Here is an 18,877-nt window from a genome sequence, read left to right as displayed (position 1 = left end):
ACTAAGGCGGAGAAGTGTCACCCACTGCTCGAAGAGCAGAGCATAGTAAAAATAAATTGATAATAAAAGAACGTTATTATTATTTTATTTTTAGTCTGCCTTTAAGCTTCATGTTAGGACAGGGTTGGGCTCAAGTGACGCGAGCAGAGGGAGGAGTGGTGGCTGCACCATAAGTGCGCATGTCGGTTTGGCCGGCCAAACCGCCATGGGTACTGTGCATGTTCTCCACAGGCTGTATTGTATAGCCTGGGTGGAGAACATGCACAGGCTCCGAGACCCTCCCTGAGCGCTGAACTACAGCGCTCAGACCAATCACAATGCTGCTGTAAGGCAGCGTCGTGATTGGCTGGGACAGACTGGGAGCATGGGTACTTCCGTTCCAAGAAAAGAGGACGGAGGTGGCAGCGTTCACAGATAAGTCTTTTTGATTTATTTTTTACTCATCCTCTCTGCAACTTCACCATCCCCGACACAGTACCCTACCAGGCGTCACTGATCCCTGGCTTTAAACACGTGGGAAGAACCACCAGCAATTTAAAACGACCCGAGAGGAAAATTACAAAGAAGGACTAAGTGCAGAAACAGGAAAAAAAGAACTGCAGCCTGGTAGGTAAAAATAGAATGTGTCAAAATAGGCTCATCCAATCCAGAATATTAGGAAGAACCTGGAAATTAAGACAACATGTAGGTATAAAACTCCTTTTTGAGGAAGAAGGAAGGAAGAAGGGAACAGAGAAGCAGCTTCGTGCCTCGGCATCAGCTGGGCTATTAGCAAGAGCTAAAAAGTACAGAAACACTATAGTAAGGCTTGTGAATTCCGATAGATACTGGTTTAAAATATAATAGTCTTTATTGAACTCAGGAAAGAAATCCTACGGCTCTCAGTGAGAATTCCTAATCTTTCTATACATTTTTCTTTTTTTTTTTTTTTTATAAAAGTGGGTACTCAGCAGCGTCCGTCCAATGTTTAACAAAGGCAGTGATCATGAGGAAGGCACTGTGTATCGAGGGTGGTAGAAGATTATTTAGCAACCTTGTAGTGGAGAAAATGGTTGCTGTACTGACAGCGTGATGACATGCACTGAAAGAGATGGGGTGCGCAGAAACAGCCCTTAGTGCTGCCGCCGTCTATCGGAGGCCCTCACACTCTAAAAGACAGGCCGGCATTGCATGAAATGGGCGTTGGTTGCATTAGGTTTCCACCCAAGGTGCCAAGAGTGAAGGCCTCAAATAAGTAAGAGATAGGTCAGCGCCAAGGGGCAGATCAAGAGTGGATGAGGAGGGGCGCTTTAGCCTGGTGTGGAACTGCTGCATGGAGAGGGGTACATTGGCATGGGAAGACATGCACTGCTGTAGGTTAACCACCAAAGGCAGCCAGGGTAAAGGAATTATAGTAGCAGTTATCACAAATGGAAGAATGGCTAAAAGTAACAATCAACAGGAGCACTAGTGGTACAAGATGAGGTGACCAGTTGGATGGTCCAAACCAGGACAGAAGGATCGCAGCGGGGCAATGATTAGAAAAACATAGGGTAACGAAATGATGAAGAGAACACCGGTGACTAGTGGGAAAGAATGACCTCTAGCAACTGCAAAGGCACGGTTAAGAAGGTGTCTTACACAATTAGAGGGAGAAAGAACTTTCACTATAGCACATTCACCATAACATTTATCAGCCACACCAAAATTGCTTTAATGTGTTGGATAAACCGTCTATATTTGGAAAGAGTAGGGGGCCAAAACAAACAATGTTACATTAACCGGACAAGAGAGCCTCACCCACACTGTAGTGGCATGCTTTGTCAAAGGTTCTCTCGCCACACCCCAATAAGGCGATACTATCATGGTGGCCTCAACCTCAGTATGAGGAAGTTAAAGATAAATCTTACTGGATAAGTACAGGATCCAGAATACGTTTAAAGCAACCTCTGTTTATACTACCAAAAGTGTATCGCTTTATTTTAGGGTACACATGGCAGGATTGAAATTCACAACAGGGGAAGAACAACGTGAGAGATTATGTCTCAGTCATCCTATTGGGTGGCACTATGTTTCAACCCTTTCACTAGCCCATAAATGGCCTTGGGCTTTCATCAGGACAGACAAGATTCCTAATCCTTATGCTGCATCCAACAGGTAAGAATACATTTTACCGTGGAAGTCAGTCTTTACATTTTAATCAGGCCATGTGTCCCTCAAAATAAAGGGATATCCTATTGGTATACATATGAGCCACATGGGTTCAGCCTTTCCTGCATTCCCTATGCAGTTACACAAATGCACTGTCTGAGCATAGGTGTACAGTTTCATACGGCCATCCTATTATTAGAGGTGGCTATACAAAAACATGCGTTTTGAAAGATGGCCCACGTAAGACCCAAAGTAAGCTGTAATGGCTCATCCTCTCCCTTCCTTCAACTCATTTGAAGTATGGGGGAGGGTGGTGGACGTAATGCGGAAGTTGCCAACAATGCCACTACAGGGAAGACTATTCAATGGCAGTGAAAGTACCAGGAATGGTGCTGGAAGGACCTGCTAATTTAGGATGGCCAGTTTGCCACCATTACTGATGGCACCACTTCTATGAAAGACTGCAATGTTAATCATAAAAGCCCCTAAAATTGATCTTTGATGGGGTGTAGCATGCACGCTGACTGAAACGGTGCTGAATCTCTGTGCTCTTTAAAGCCTACCGCACCTTACCTTACCTTAAGTTGCGCTCCATATGCAGACAGTAGGTCACAGGATATTGTCACAGACATGGGAATCAGGCATGCTCTTGCTGTGAAAATCTCATGCTCTTCAACAGTGTTGGTGAAGCCGAAGCCAAGACTTTTCACACCCATCAACGTCATTCACAACTGTGGAAGCCCGGTGCTGCCCACTTTGAAGTGTAAGACCTGTCCTGCAGCGGGCATCATTGTGGCAGTGGCATCTCCAGCCAAGAATGGCACATTCCAAGAAGGAGAGAGCAAGCAGGGGCAGATGACATAGTGGAACCAAAATCATTACTCCCTTTTCCTTTGCTCGACTATGATGAAGATGGGCATGGAGGCTTCAGTGTGTGAAGCAGACACAGTATATTGCGCCTAATGGAAAGGTAAATCCCATTGGGCAACAGCAGTGTGAAGGTCCACTGTGGAAAGCACTGCGGCGAGCTCCAGATTACACGTGGAGGTTGGCTCACTGCTCCGCTGCTCAGAATGCCATTGTGTGTTCTGAGGTCCTCATAAATGGTGGATCACGCTTCAGGTGATGGAGGTCAAAAGCAGACCCAATAAAGAACAGAGTAAAAAGAGAGGGTTGTCTTCAACCAAGATCCTAGCTCCAATATCAGAGAAAGATGCAGTTTCTGATGAAACTGCCAGAGAGTGAAGAAAGCTTCTCCAAAAGAATGATAGCTTTAAAATACTTGTAGCCTATTACTAATAGCCTTGAGAGAAAAGTGGCTTCTATTGAGATCACACTTGAACCCATGCGCGTGCAATTATGAAAGGTAAAGACCAACATCCTAAATGTAACAAGAGTCAATCGCCTTGGGTCTGACTTGAAAGATTTGTGTGGTGAGGGTGCATCCTAAATGTGGAATTATCTCTGTGTTGTCTTGAAACTGAGGTGGAACAAGTGGAGAACTCACAGCGAGCTGCCAATACTTGCCTGTGAAATGTGTTGTACATTCCTGCAGAATGGCATTGTTCAAGATTTCCTAAAGGTGGAGGTTTGTCTTATATTGTGGGTTGCAGTGAATACAGACTTCAGTCACAAGGCTAAAACAAACATTGGTAAATGCATGAAAATATACTACAGCCAATAGAAATGGAGGAAAAGTGGAAAGCGCAAGAACCAAGGAAAAGCCAGGAAAGTGAGGGGACGAGATGTAAGCCCCTTTTAAGATTTATATTAAAAACAATAGATTTCACAAGCACAGCTCAAGCGCTGTATAGGTGAAACCTAAAAAGGATGCTGTATTAAACGGGACATGAATTGTGGAACTCAGAGATACAACAGAGACAGAAATGATACTGAGAGCAAGTTCTGAATGATGGGGTGTAACTATGTTTGAGAAGAAGGTCTTCCTATTTCAACACAATGAAAGGTTGAGAGAGACATGGCGATGCCGAAATTGTAGTTGTCCCTAGCGCCCTACCACATGGAGGGTCGAATACAGAGGCCATGAACATGTTAATGGCGTTTACTTTCCAGAGTGTCAGAGACAGCATTAGTGGAGTTTCTCTAGAATTGGTTGGAAGGAGGATAGTAGGAGAGTGTTTTCATATACTTGACTTCAATTCTGTCAGTCTATTTTATAGGAATAAGTCCCTTGACAACCTTCCCCAACTTACTAGACTCACCCTCGCCTCACTGTACCCACAGTCAATTGAAGAGTAGCCATGTTTTTCATTTCAGTCCCGGGTAGGTGATGAGTCTTAGTCAACTCTCTGAGTTTTTGTTTGCAGTTTCTTATAAATCCTTTATGATGCAGTACCTCATGACTTGTGTCTATGTGCATAGGTGTTTGTCTAAAAAAAAAAAAAAAGAATTGACAAAGCCAATATGTCTTGCTTTTGGGACCTATTGGCCTTGCCAATGCCTTTGGCAATGCTCTGCGGCATTAGGCTATCTCCTGACACCGTCAAGCGTTGTGAAAAAAAGGCACATTGACGGAATCGCTGCTAGTGGTCCCTTCTTGTAAGTGGTGTATGCCCACACTTGCTTCCACTAGTGGGATTACATGGGATACATTTGCTTTAATTTTTTATTTACCAATCTAAGATGCCAGAAGCCCGTTAGATTGGAAAATAACAAAATACGATTATTTTAGTACAAAACAGCAAATTTTAAACAAAAAACGACAAAGTGAGTGGAGGAGTTAAGGAGTAGCAAATGGAGTAGGGGGTGGGGCAAGGAGGAGAAAAACTGTTAAAGAAGCATACAGGAGAATAACACAGAGTGCAGGGGCAAGGGAGAGTACAATACGGAACCCAGGGGTTAAGACACATAAGAGAGTGACAAGCACTCAAAAGTGACAGCAACACTGTTAGAAGCCACAAGTGTGAGAACAACACAGAAAGCGAAGGAGTTGGGTCGGAGAAGTACACCAAAGGGAAACATGGAGCGCAGGGTGGGCATTTAGGGGTAGCAGACCGAAAGGGAGTGCTGGAAAACACATGCACTCTCAAGGAGTGTGTAACCAAAAAGAAAAAAAAGGTTCACTAAAAGAAATTAGTGGAATGATAGAAACCAGCCTATCAGAGAGATGATAAAGAAGCTATGCTCCATTGAGGGGCACATACAAGATGGACAAGCTGGGACAACGAAAGCCATTTGAATAAGAAACATTCAATTGAGAGTGTCAATGAAGACAACAATCAATGATAAGAAAGGGGTGGGCTGTACGCTCCCGTGAGTTCTTGGTAAGCCCCCAATACGTATTTTGCAACCTGACGTCTTTTACAGGCTCGACCTAAAAATGTTGACAAAAAAGATTTCTAAGGTGCTGGCAGAAAACTTCAAACATGTGAGGGGCATTTTCAGTATGGTGAATGGACATGAATGCTACGGGACATGACCGTGGCGCCATCATAAATATCCTTCCCCAAGGAGGCTTGCAGAGTGTAATTGTCTTCCTTGCATCACCTAATTATAAACTGTAGAGACTGCTAGTGGTGAAGCAATGTGTAAGATGGCTGTGCAGGCTTCCTTAGGAATGTTTGTGAAGGGAAGGAGGAAGAAAATGTGATTGTTGGAGAGAGTTAAGGGGTCTTCTGTGAGTTTTGTTGGTTAATGAGGCTGGTGACCGCAGTTTGGAAACTGCGTGAGTGCATCACAGTGAGTACGGGCGGCTTGAATGGGTTAGGATGGATGTTGGTCTGCAAGATGAGCATGATTTTCATCTTTTGAAGTACGGGGAACTGATTTTGTTGTTCATTTGAGAAGGAAAAGGGTGACAGAAAGGAAGAGCCAGTGAAACACGCGGGGCAGAGTATGGGAGGGTGAGACAGAAAGCAAGTTAGGTCAATTAATATGGTTTGGCTTTCTGAGAAGATTTCAAAGCCATCAGCTGTGTAGATGCGTGGGGGTGCCAGGATGTATTGAAGGCCTGGGATATTTTGAGCATGTGGGCATGGACGTAGGTGGACCATCTTTGAACGGATGGATATTTCTCAAGATCAAAAGTAGAAGTCATGGTGAAGAGGAGTAGTTTGTAATCTGTGAGGAGGCCATAAATGCATAGGCTCCTTCGCTGCATGGACAGTGGTTGATCGAAGACTAAGAGTGGGTTGTAACAGGAACAAGAGGAATAGTATATATAAGGGAAAAAAGTACCCCCAGACGTACATTACAAGAATATTGCAAGTCAGCGATGAGCTCCATGACTATATATATATATATATATATATATATATAGGAATTAGGGTGAAGGCTGAGATCCTTTATAAGGTCATGGAATTCTGAGGCGACCTGAAAGAGCCTTGTCATGTACAGCAGGGGGTACTTTATAATGTATAATACATGGTCACAACTTCAACTTTCCCACAAACCGGCCACTGGATGTATCATAAATTGCCGATTAATAAGGAAATTAGAACGTTTTTTATACAGGGGTTTTAGAATCCCGAGTATTGTATTAGACCTACGGTTCGCGTCTCTTTGCATTGTGATAGTAGTTTCTTACTTATGAATTTGTCAGCATGTGTGATGCATCCATGCACTCTGAAAATCCAAACTCTGCAAAGATAATCGTGCCCTAATCACCTCAAAATACACTTTCGAGAACCAACCGCACTTTTTATGCACATATCATTATAACAATGCATCTCGCGCCATTCGTTCCGGGCAGAAGAGCCCACAGGCCATTTGATTACGGATTTGGACTCGTGGCATTTCCTCTTCATGCTTCTTGGATTTTCTCTCTTGTTATAGGTTTCACGCGCCCGCGGTCCAAACGCTAGAAAACCACTGGCGGCTCTGCAGATGTGCAAGGAATGTGACGGAGAAGAGGCCGAGCTCAGAGATTCAGAGCATCCGCAGGGTGGGGACCGGACCTTAAAATAACTCCACAAAGATCTCATGCTGGCCCTGCCTGTTTCCTTTCCGGTCTCCCATCCTGTGGGCTTCCATGAGTTTCATTTTTAACCCCTCCGTGCTACCTGTGCACTACACGCGGATATGACGGCTTCCATTATGATATTTATTGGAGAAAACAGAATTGTGGTGCGTTACATTTGAAAACTAAAAGTCGCATAAACACAGCAACATTCCCAAACTTTTCGGGGATATGACGTTTCGGCATCGGCTTTCCTGCACAAATGAATGAGTGACCTGGCGAGTCTTGAATGCTCCAGGGATCTCTGTCCGTGCGGCGACAAGTTGTAAAGCCAATGCGACAACTGAAGCATGCCCAGCAAATGCAGGCACTCATGTTTGAGAACTGTAATTTATTGTTTGACACAGGGAAAGGAAGGCAGCAGCGGGAGAAAGAGAAAGAAAGGTGGAGAAACGGCAGCAAAGGAAGGACACAGGGACGGCAATGAATCTGTAACCGTGAGAAAAAGAGATATGAAGGAAGAAGAATGAAGGTAAACCAAAATTAGGAAGAATCAGTATTAGGCAACTTTGGCATGCGGCCCCAATGGCGAATGACTCCTGAGAAATGTTGGGCTCCTAGCTGCACCTACATTTGTACAAATTACGCACAGGAAATTGTACTCTCTCCCCTGCTGGATCGCACGTTGGCTCTGACAAGAAATATTCACTAGCATTTTTAAAACTGCAGGTTGATCAATACTAAACTACTACAGAGCTCATATTAGTACATTACTATATCACTAATAAGACTACTTCTAGCATAAATTATGTGTGTGACTGTGTATGTGTGTGTGAGTGCCTGTATGGGTGTGTGAGCGGCTGTATGGCTGTGTGAGTGGGTGTGTGATTAGCTGTAGGGGTGTAGTAGAGTGTATATGCGGTTGTGTGAAAAGCTGTGTGGGTGAGTGGCTGTGTGAGTGGTTGTATTGGTCAGGGCCGGCGCTAGGCATGGGCAGTGTGGGCAGCTGCCCAGGGCCTCGTACTCAGCTGAAAAACAGGGGGCCCGCTTCACAGTGAAAGTCCACCTGCTTGTCCAGGGCCCCCCTTGCTCCACTCAAGCACATTACCAATGCAAGGTGTCTTGACCTTGCTGGTCAGGGTGTGGTGGCATCCCTGGGGTACAGGGGTGGGGGAAAGGGAAACGCACAGAACGGGGGACAGCTCGGCCAGAAATGTTGTCTCACAGTGTCAGGGGAGGGGCAACACCTCTGTAAAGTACCGGCAATTCCAGGCGCCCTTTCTGCAATTTGTTTCTAGGCAACAGAAGGCCCCTTTGTTACCAGGACCAGCCCATAACAGGTAAGGAGAGGAGGGAGCTACTTTTTTCTGTAAATAGAAATGTGCATTCAAAATGTATGCAGAACTGCCATGGTAGGATAGTGTTTTGCGTAGTGGTTTGTTACTGCTTGGAGGCCCAAAGGAGGGGGTCCCCGTCCACTGGGCCTCCAAGCACTGGATCAGGCTGCAAGGAGCAGGTGTGGGGGGCCCCCTTCCGTGGGCCTTGTAGCCATTATGTAGTGCTGCGAGGCCCAGGGTAGGCATGCCCCTTCCCCGAGCCTCGCAGCTAGGGATGCCACCTCGAGGTTTTCTACCGGCATTGACATATTTTCATCGATTCGGGGATTAAAATGAACAAAACCACCTATGTACATTATTTGAACAGCAATTAGAAATACTTTCAAACGTGTTAGAGAGACGCTTTAATGAACCATGCCTACTGACGCCTTTGGTAGTTCAGTCCACTATTACAGCCTGGTGCCAGGGCACATTTTTAGGGCCCATTTGCTTGTTTTAGAATAAATTGTTTATTTCATAATGCCTCTTTTCAGTATGGATTATGAGACGTTAAGTGATCCATACAAAAAATGGTTTGCTCTGCTGCTAACACCCTTGCATGCACCTGTGACTAATTGGAAGGCCAGTCAGACCATTTGAGTTTGAAAAATGCTTTTAATGTTCCCAGTGCACTTTCTGCGTTGGTGGTGTGTAATATTGAGAGATCACTTCGACAGATTTGAAAGAAATTTAGGGTGTCGACAAAGAAAGCGAAGAAAGATTCTTGTTTCACCTACATGTTTCAGATTGTAGACAAATACAATTCGTAAGTGAAAACCTTCGCGTCAGAAATCTTCTTTCCAGCATACAGGCAGATGGCGACGGGCCCAGAATGATCTCTCACATTGGTGCACGATGACAATGATTGTAATGGTTTATTGTGCTCTCTGTGTACGTTTTGCAAGCACATGTTCTGTTTGCATTGACGCTTGGAACCATTAGCTATGTGAAATATTCTATGTCTGCTTACCATGGGACGTTATTTGGGCATGGGTGGACAGACCGTTGACACAAAGTAAGGCAGTGGGATGGGATGCAGAACGGTCGACAATTAACACTAAGCGGAGATTCACTTTCACATGTAGATGTGTACAAGGAAAGCTACCATGATAAAATATGAGCCTTGCTAGCTTTTACGTCTCTGCAAGAGCAAAGCCACTAATGTTTATAGAATATTTCACTCACCAACTAAAGACTAAAGTAAACAAATACAAAAAAGTCATGTTACAAGTTATTGCATACAATTTTGATTGTTGTCCTATGTAGTAGCAGTACCAGTGTTTGCAGCCTCTTAAAACAACAAATGTTTGATATTTTTCTCTTTGCAAGGTGGCAACCATTCTCGCAGCAAGCACACCATCAGGCTGCAAGGCCCAGGTGTAGAACCCCCTTCCCTGGGTCTTGTACCCATTATGTAGTCCTACAATGTCAGGGGAAGATAGCACCCCTCCTTTGCCCGTTTCCCAGTTCCCGAGCTAAACTATGAAACTGGGAACTGGGTTCAAGTCCTGCCTTCGGCTCCACACCCTGTGAGTCTTAGCAAATCACATAAAACCCCATATTTCAAAAAATATTCTGACCTTTTGTAATGTAACTGGCGACCATGTAAAGCGCTTCAGATATCTTGGGCTAATTTTTGGCATATAGACTATAATTATTATTATTTTTTAAACATGTTGTGAGACAATTAACTCACATCCTGGCACTGTTTCCTCCTCAGTCCGTACGAGTGGTGCCCAGGAAACTAAGTGGAGGATTTAATTGCTATGTACAATTGTGGTTTAGGCAGGGAGTGCAGATAAATTCCAATAGCACAGGTGTGGGAGATGCTGCGGCACCCCCAAAGCAAACATGCAAATAACACTGCTGCAGTGCCAATTGATGGGATTTGTAAATTGAACTATGGGACAATCTTACTGGTGAGAAAGAAAAGGCTATAGAATCCATTGTATTTAAAACGCACAACAAAATGTAAAGAAAGTCAAAACAGGGCAACATGGAGGTTGGTTGATGGTTATTAAGGGGCCAGCAATGCCAAGTTTCCTGGCTCTGTATATGATATACTGCTCCAGTCCTGTTTTTTTCTTTGAATTCCTGCACTTGTAGTCCTGTTTATTCCATGATAAAATAGGACTACACATCTCATAATTCAAAGAGTAAACATCTGGATTGGAGCAGCACATCACAAAGGGCCCCGGTAAAGTGCTCGCCCCCCCCCCCCCACCCCCCGGGGCCCGGGGGTTGTGGGTGCCGCCGAGCTCATTGCCAGGTCCTGCTTTCGGCCGATTTTGTTGCAGGGACGATTTTGCAGCTATCCCACCCACCATGGGCCACCACCATGGGCCCAAACCTGTGCGGCGTACCAGGGGATTGCCCGGTGCCCACTATGGCCAGTCCGGTCCTGGGGCCTGGGAAATTTGGCAGCTGCGAGGAGCTTGAAACTATTTATGGGTGTTATCAGAGAGCATCTTAAGAACTCTGAAGGCTGTATGAAGGAGGTGAGGACTGACTGCCAGGGAGTACACTGGATCACAGCCACAGACAATTTAACCATTTGGATATTTGTCTTTTTGTTCATGTTATTCATATCCACATCCGGGATGCCAAATAAAATCAGTAGTCCTGCGATGCCACTTTCTGTGATGTTGCATGTAAATTAAAGGGGCCTCGCATCTTCCCTTTCGCCCGGGGCCCCAGAAGTCCTAGGACCGGCCCTGGTATTGGTGGCTGAGTCAGTGACTGTATGAGTGAATGAGTGGCTGTGGGAGTGGCTGCATGGATGGGTGACTGGCTGTGTGAGTGACTGTGTGGGTGAGTGAGTGAGTGAGTGGGTGTCTGAATTGCTGTATGAGTGAAGGACTGGGTTTGTAAGTGGCTGTATGGGTGAGTGAGTGGGTGTTTGGTTAAGTATGTTTATGTGCGAGTGCCTGTATTGGAGAATGAGAGTCTGTGTGAATGGCTGTATGGGTGAGTGAGTTGCTATGTGAGTACTTGTATGGCTGTAGGAATGGGTATGTTAGTGCTTGTATGGTTGAGTGAGTGGCTGTGTTGAGGGACTGTATGGGTGAGTGAGTGAGTGAGTGAGTGAGTGGCAGTTTGGTAAATAAACTGGTGTGTGAGTACCTGTATGGATGAGTGTGGGGAGGTGTGAGTGACTGTATGGGTGTGTGACTGGTCGTATGAGTACAGGGTGAGTGGTTCTGTGAGTAGCTGTATGAGTGAATCAGTGGGTGTGTGAGTGGCTCTATGGATTAGTCAGTGGTTGTGTGAGTAATTCTATGGGTCTATGCATGGGTATTTTAGAGGTTGTGTGGGTGTATAAGTGAGTGTTTGAGAAGTTGTATAGGGGTGCGAGTTGGTGTGTGAGTGGTTCTGTAGATGATGTCATCAGTAATGTCATTTGAATGGTCATCAGTGATGTCATTCACCAAGAGTGATGTAAATGTGGGTATATTAGTGTCTTAATAGATTTATAAGTGGATGTGAGAGAGCGAGTGGGGCGGTAAGTGAGTATATGATTGTATATGAGTGTCTGAGTGGATCTGTGAATAGGCATATGAGTCTCTGACAGGGTCTGTGAGTCAGTGTGTGAGTCTCTGAGTAGGTCTGTGAGTGGGTGAGAGAGAGTATGGGTGGTTCTGTAAGTAAGTGCATGAGTGTCCAACTTTGTTTTTGAGTGGGTGTTCGTGTCTGAGTTTCTCTATGAGTGGGTGCAAGTGGATGAGTCTGTGAGTGGCTATGAGGGTGTCTGATTTGTTCTGTGAGTGGGGTGCATGCATGCTGAGTGGGCTCTGCTCATATTCTGCCTTTTTTACTGCTAATTTCTGACCTTTATGTGCCTCTTTTTGCTCTTTCTGACCTGTGTTTTGCCTCTTTTTGCTAATTTCTGACATTAATTTCTTCTTTCTGCTCATTTCTAACCTTTATCTTGCTCTTTCTGCTCGTTTCTGACCTTTATTTTGCCTCATTCTACTAGTTTCTGATCTCTATTTTGCCTCTTTCTGCTGCTTCTGACCGTTATTGTGCCCCTTTCTGGTCGTTTCTGATCTCTTTTTACCTTTTCTGCTCTTTTCTGACATTTATTCAGGTTCTTACTGCTCATTTCTGGTCTCTATTTTACTCTTTCTGACCTTTATTTTGCCTTTTGGTATATATACACACACACACCTAGAATATATTCATACAACACTGTTCACATTCTTACCCATCCCCACTCAAACACTGGACATGCAATATCTCCAAGTTCATGGCACAGATGAAACCTAGATCGGATAAAGGAGGATCCAGGGGCTACCAAAATAAAGGAGAGCACTGCTGCCTCAATTCCAATATGTGTTTACCGTGCCCTCATGCTATGTAACACCTATACCACCTTCAAATGAAAAGCAGTCGAACCATGGAGACCTGAACTCCATCTAATCTGCACCTGCCACCACACACAGCACAGGAAACCCCTGAAGCCTACCATCAACATTACCTTCCCCTGCCCATGGAAGCCCATTGTGGAAGGAGACAATCTCACTATGATACCAAAATGGACTAGTGTCATGGCCCAGTCCTGAAAGCATGCCCGAAAACATATTACTGGGACAAATATATACCTTGGAGTAACAAAGCTGCAGCACTGAACCTGTGTCAAGCAGTCAAAAACAGATCCCCTGCACCCAGAAGCAGAAGACATTGTTTGATTTCCACACAAAGTAGTAATGGGGAGTGGGACCAGATCGGTGTCCGCAAAGGGATTTCTGATGATGAAGCTGACTGAGGCCCTGTGTTTTGACATAAAGTGATTCCCCAGCCTCTAAATGAGGCAGAAGCATGAAGGGATTAGCTAATGTGACATTGACTGATTTTTGGTGGCTGTCCCATTAGCGCCCCTCTCTTAATAACCCCAAACGTCTTAATACTTCTGGCCTCAGTCCAAAAAAGCCTTTAGAAGAGATTAGAGTTTAAACATGTTTGGAAGTCCTTTTGAGTGTTTAGAGCCGAGATCTTGCCTTGGCAGACAGCTACATTTAGAGTCACACTGCACTTTTGCCTGCAGGTGTTGAATGTGCAAACTTTAAGTGGAAAATCAAAAGGGACATTTAACTGAGCAGGCAATGAATAAATGGAACTGGACTATTGAAAACCTAACAAGCATTTGCAATGCAATAGGTCTCGCATTTGCAAAAGTTTGAGCTATTGGCATTGTAAATGACAAACCTTTTATCTATGTGTTGGTTTTGAAAACAGATAACTAGATGGTATTGTCATTTACAATGCCAATAGCTTAATCTCTCACATTGTAAATTACAATGCCTTTTACTTATGTTTTTAGAAAAAAACCAAATAAAACGCATTGTCATTTATAATACCAATAGCTCAGTGAGTTTATTTCTCGGAGGGCGGAGAGAGGACTACAGGAGATCTGTGTGGGGTAGAGCGCGTCATGGGGTTTGGGTGTGGGTAGTGGGAGTTGTGGTGCTTGCCACAGCTTGGAGCTTGTTTGGGCATACGAGGGGATTGTGTGGGCACGATGGGGTTGGTTCTAGAGGGTAGGTGCAGGCGGGTTGCATGTTGCTGCTCAGAGCCAACGCAGACAAGGTGCAGGCGCTGCTCAATGTGCCCCGTGTCTGAAAACGTCACCGGGCCCATTGCAACACATTTGCATGGGAACCAACTTTTTTAGCACAGTGGACGCCGTCCACCCTATGAAAATGGTGAGCGGAACCGTCTACCCTTCAATTGTACCCTGTATACAGGCTCCACACTCACACGTGTGCATACACACACACATTGATGGAGTGATACATGCACAACAACAATCTTGTTGGATGCTGCAGGTTGGAAAGGAAAGCTTTTTTTTGTAGAGCACAACACAATTTAAATGTTGGTAAATGAGCTGTGCAAATATTTCAGAACATATCAGATTATGGAAAGCACGGGAGGTAATCAACCACCGATTCACCATCCTCTGCATGGCCATAGTCTTTATCAAGCATTGCAAGGGCCCTGGAGTCTGCGCTGAAAATCTACACCCTCCAGGCAAATACCCAAGATTAGGGAGATGCTCTGCCAAAGGAACATCATTAAAGTCTGCCCTAATGTTTTCCCTGTCTACGAGGATAATGTCTTACAAGCTCGGCGGCTTCAAGAGAGGCATCATAGTATGCAATGGCGCTGCCTAGGCTCCAAGCAAATGGGGGTGGCAACTGGGCATGTTTTGCCCATTATTTAGGTGTCGACCCAAGCCTTTAGAGTTACAGGATCGAGAGACATTGGGGTCAAAGCCACCAGAATCAACATGAATGCAGATGGTTGTCCCCTTTGGGGCACCCCAGAGGACGCAGAAGTCACACTGAGCTGAGCCAGCATAGCAAGCCAGAAGGCCTCAACTCTGAATGGAAACAGGAGTGAGACAATTACCTCAATAGAGAGGAGGACTGCTACTTCTTGTGGAGCTTTCTGTGTTTTTGGCTGGAAATTGTTTGGGCAGATGGTTCCCTGGCAGAAGACTTACCTGTGGGTGAAGGAGAACATGCAAGCATCTCCATACGGGACTTAGCCAGAAACATCTTGGTCTCCAGCTTCCTACTGGTCTTCAGATACAACAGAATTACAGCATTTTCTACTCACTACTACTACTACTGTTATCACGTAAGATGGGAATACGGGGGAGACTTAGGAGAAAATGTCATTAATATAAAAGGCGTGGCCTACCACCAATCTAGCATTAACCAATGAACAAGCGATCCGGTTAAGCTACTTGATCTCCAGAGTAAGCTACTGATGTTCTGATCAAGCATGTATAAAGACAATATTATCCATCAAAGTTTGAAGAATTATCAAGTGCAAAGCAACAAAAGTATTAAGCAGTTATTATAATTGCTGAGCACAGTAATTCCAATGAGGGCTGTGAAGTTTAGAACTTTTTGTAAGGTTGATCATCCTGACTCCTTCATTGTATATGTTTCATGACATTGGTTCTAGAAGAACGGGATTCAAGTAACGCATGGAACACCATACAGCTGTTCAGACTAACCCTCATTTACCACTGGGACACTTTTCACATGAGCCCTTGTGCTGGTTTATGGCCCTGAGATGACGTGGTCCTAGTGGAGAGTGGTCATTTTGAAGAGCAGGTTCAAAAGCCAGTCTCCTGGCCATCTTCCTGCATTGCAAGTCCACTTTTAATATTCATTAAGCACAATGTTAATGTTAGACATATTCTTCTAATGATTTATTCAATAGAAAGGTAAGTCATGAGCAAGTAAGGTGAATCAACAAGCAGCGTCGGTGGCAAAAACCAGATCAGGCAGACGCAAACAGGGTGAATGTGAGTGGTACACACCTATGCAGCTTTTAACCCCGTGGTCCCTCTGCGATGATGCTGCAAACATGTCACCCAACACCACCCTAACAGAACTCTGGGGAATGTAGCTGGTCACAACAATACGGTCTAGGCCTTTTTGTTACCACAATTAATCAGCTGGCCCACTATTTTCCCCCTGTCTCACACTAAATAAGGGTTAATACTGTACAGACGAGTCTTTCCTTCAAAGGAGATGACATTCAACTGAGCTGTCGAATGGTAACATTTCTCGAAACAGCTGAGGCCCGCTTCAAAATTTTTTCTTTGAAAGAACGAACAACTCAAGTAGAACTGTAAAGGGCCATATTAATGAGCTAAATGTCACCCCAGAAGCCTGTCCTCCAGAATGACATTGTCGCCCCTCCTAAGACTGTGCAGTACTGACTGGTAATAGGGCTCCTCCGAACTGTTATCACAACTTATGTGTCCTCGCCTCCTCCGTGGCATGTTCTTTTACTTTTGTTTCGTTATCTTCCGTTGGCAGGCAAGGATGGATAATCCATTCCTTAAACTTTTTATTTTTATTTATTTTTTTTAAATTATTTTACTATTCTTCTGTTTTTAGGATAAATAGGCCGTCAAACATGATGCTAAGTTTCTTTTAAATTCTGCTGCAGTTATCTCACTACGGAATCTTGTGTCTTGTCTTAAGGACAGAATCGCTGTTTTAACATGCTAAAATTTGATTTATGTTTGACTGAATCCTGATTTATATTGTAAAGGTTTTAAATAACCATGCACAATAAAGTACTACACTCTGAGTCTTTCCTTCATGGTATCTGTGTACAATTATTCTTGTACAATTATGTTTCCATGGCATATCCAGGCATGCCAATGCTCAACAAAATGAACCAGAGTCCATTGTTGTAGAGCCAAAATGTGAAGACGGCTGCAATCTAATGGTTAATTCCCATATTTGACCTATACAGGGAGTCAGTACAAGGCCAGCACTATTTTTTTCCATTTTAAGAAAAGGCAATCAGCGCTTGGGACACAGCTTAGGAGTTCTATGCACCTGCTGCAGACATCTGTGCACAATTTAGAACCAGAGATGAGATCCTGGCAGGTTGATGTCAAAAATTAATATCCATCTATGAACAATCAAAAACCAAGTCTACGTGGGGCCAGTGGTTGTCTACAAAGTATCCAAAATGCATAGACCCTAGCGCTTCGAGTGTAGACGCTAGCGCTTTGAGTATAGCTAGCAGTCATTTTCTGTACTCTGTGAAGCAGGGGCAAGCGAAGGCAGCAGGCCAGTAGCCACGGGTTTTAAAATCGACGTCCATGAACAACTGTGCAGTGCAATGTAAAAACCACAGAGGCTCGCAAGATTAAGTTATTGAAATAGGAGCTATGGAGTTCGCACAAACAACAGTTCTTTTTCCTTTCTAGGAGCAGGGTTGAGTCCTCTGCAGCTGATGAGACATAACAGAAGCTAGCAGTGTAACTAAATGAGGCCCTTAATCCTGTGAGAAATATTGAGAAAGAAGGCCCAGGCATAGTACTGCTTTCAGTTTTGTCGGGGCAGCACTTTTGGTCTTATCACAATGGATTAATTTTTCAATATTTCTACATATCTTATGTGCAAAACTTAATCAAGCCCGTCTGGGAGCCGATCGAGCCATTAGTGTTATAAACCCATTATAAGCCGCAGCTTGCCCGAGAGATTCTGAACTCTGCTGTATCTTTGCGTGAAAGTCCATCCCTGTTGCTTTTGCATTAATGAAGATCGGGGTGCACCTGTCCTGAGACTGAACCACCACCCCAGCTGCCAGCGGCGACTCTGCTTCGTGCCAGGAAGGTGGGACTCCCTCCGTGCATGTGTCCTCTGCCGCAAAAAAAAAAAAACGAGCCGGAGGAGGCCGGCGTGAGCTGTGGCGCGGGGCTCCCATGCTTGAGGGTGAGCCCCACGGTGGCAGCCGGATGGAGGAGAGCCCCGGTTTCCAGGAGGGAGCCGGGTGAATGAAGGAAGGCAGCCGAGGCTGCCAACGGCAGTGCGGGGCTCCCAGGAGTGCAGGGAAGCCCCGCAGGAGAAGCTCTGCCACCACAGAGGGAGTCCCCAGAGAGCAGCCCGGTAAGGTCAGAAGGGCTGGGGGGCTCCATAGGCGCTTAGTTAGTGTCAACCGCGGCCCTGTAAGGCTAGCGGTGCAGAGTGGTTCCCCCAGAGCCGGTGAGTGAAAGCCTGGCCGGGTGCATTGTGGGCGCCGTGAAATGTGCACGTGTCACGGATATTCCGAATTGAGTGCGCGTGTGCATAAAAACAAAAGTGAAACCAGCTGTATATCTTCAACAATGAAAGTTAATTAAAGGTGACGGCTAGCAGAGCATGCTAGCACGCGTTTCGCGCCTTAACATTTCCAGTCCGATGCGCGTGCCACTGTCTTGTCTCCCTTCCGAGGCAAGTCAGTAGCAATAGATCTCGCTGGCGACAGCGCTTCGCGCTGCAGTCGCCAGACGAGACCTAATAAAAATATTGTAATTAAAAATAGAAGCTGATGCACTTATAAACCTTTTACGCCAATTAATAATTTACAACAGATCAGTAAGAAGTATTTAGCACCACATATTTAAAATGTTTCATTCAGTCATCCTGAAGTTGATTGGTGGTACCCTAAATTTGACATTCAGATTTTTGGGCCTGACTTAGAGTTTTGCAGATGGGTTACTCTGTCACAAATGTGACAGACATCCTCTGCACCTTATTACAAGTGCCATGGGATGTTATGCACTTGCAGTAAGACAGATGAGATGAGTGTCACACTTGTGCCAGATAAACTCGCCACCAAACCCTAAATCAGGAGCTTGATCTTTATTAGTCCCTGTTAGTGATCATATGGATGTTTTAAAGGCAATATTCATATTTTTCTAAATATAGTGATCATAGTGTTTCTCCTTTTGCAATTGAGTTTCTAACCCCATGTAATGTAGTCATTATACCAATGTGTCCTGCCCGGTGCAAAAATAGAAGAAAAAAACATAAGGCAGTTATTTTTACTCTGATCAGTGCAAACGTTAAGCAGTAAAGACAAGAAGAAAACACTTTAAAATGTGATCTACAACTGCTTTAATGACTCCTGACTGATAATAAAAGTAAACAAA

General features: G+C 44.7%; 1 protein-coding gene across 2 annotated transcripts in view; it reads right to left on the bottom strand.

Moving 5' to 3' along the window:
• HEG1 (heart development protein with EGF like domains 1) overlaps positions 1–18,877 on the bottom strand; it is a 220,261-nt gene that overhangs the window by 68,208 nt on the left and 133,176 nt on the right. The window lies entirely within an intron of this gene.

The sequence above is a fragment of the Lissotriton vulgaris genome, chromosome 2_1 (genome assembly GCF_964263255.1).
Source record: "Lissotriton vulgaris chromosome 2_1, aLisVul1.2, whole genome shotgun sequence".
In the NCBI taxonomy this organism is placed as follows: domain Eukaryota; kingdom Metazoa; phylum Chordata; class Amphibia; order Caudata; family Salamandridae; genus Lissotriton; species Lissotriton vulgaris.
Note: the sequence above shows the minus strand (reverse complement) of the source record. Positions and strands in the feature narration are given on the sequence as shown.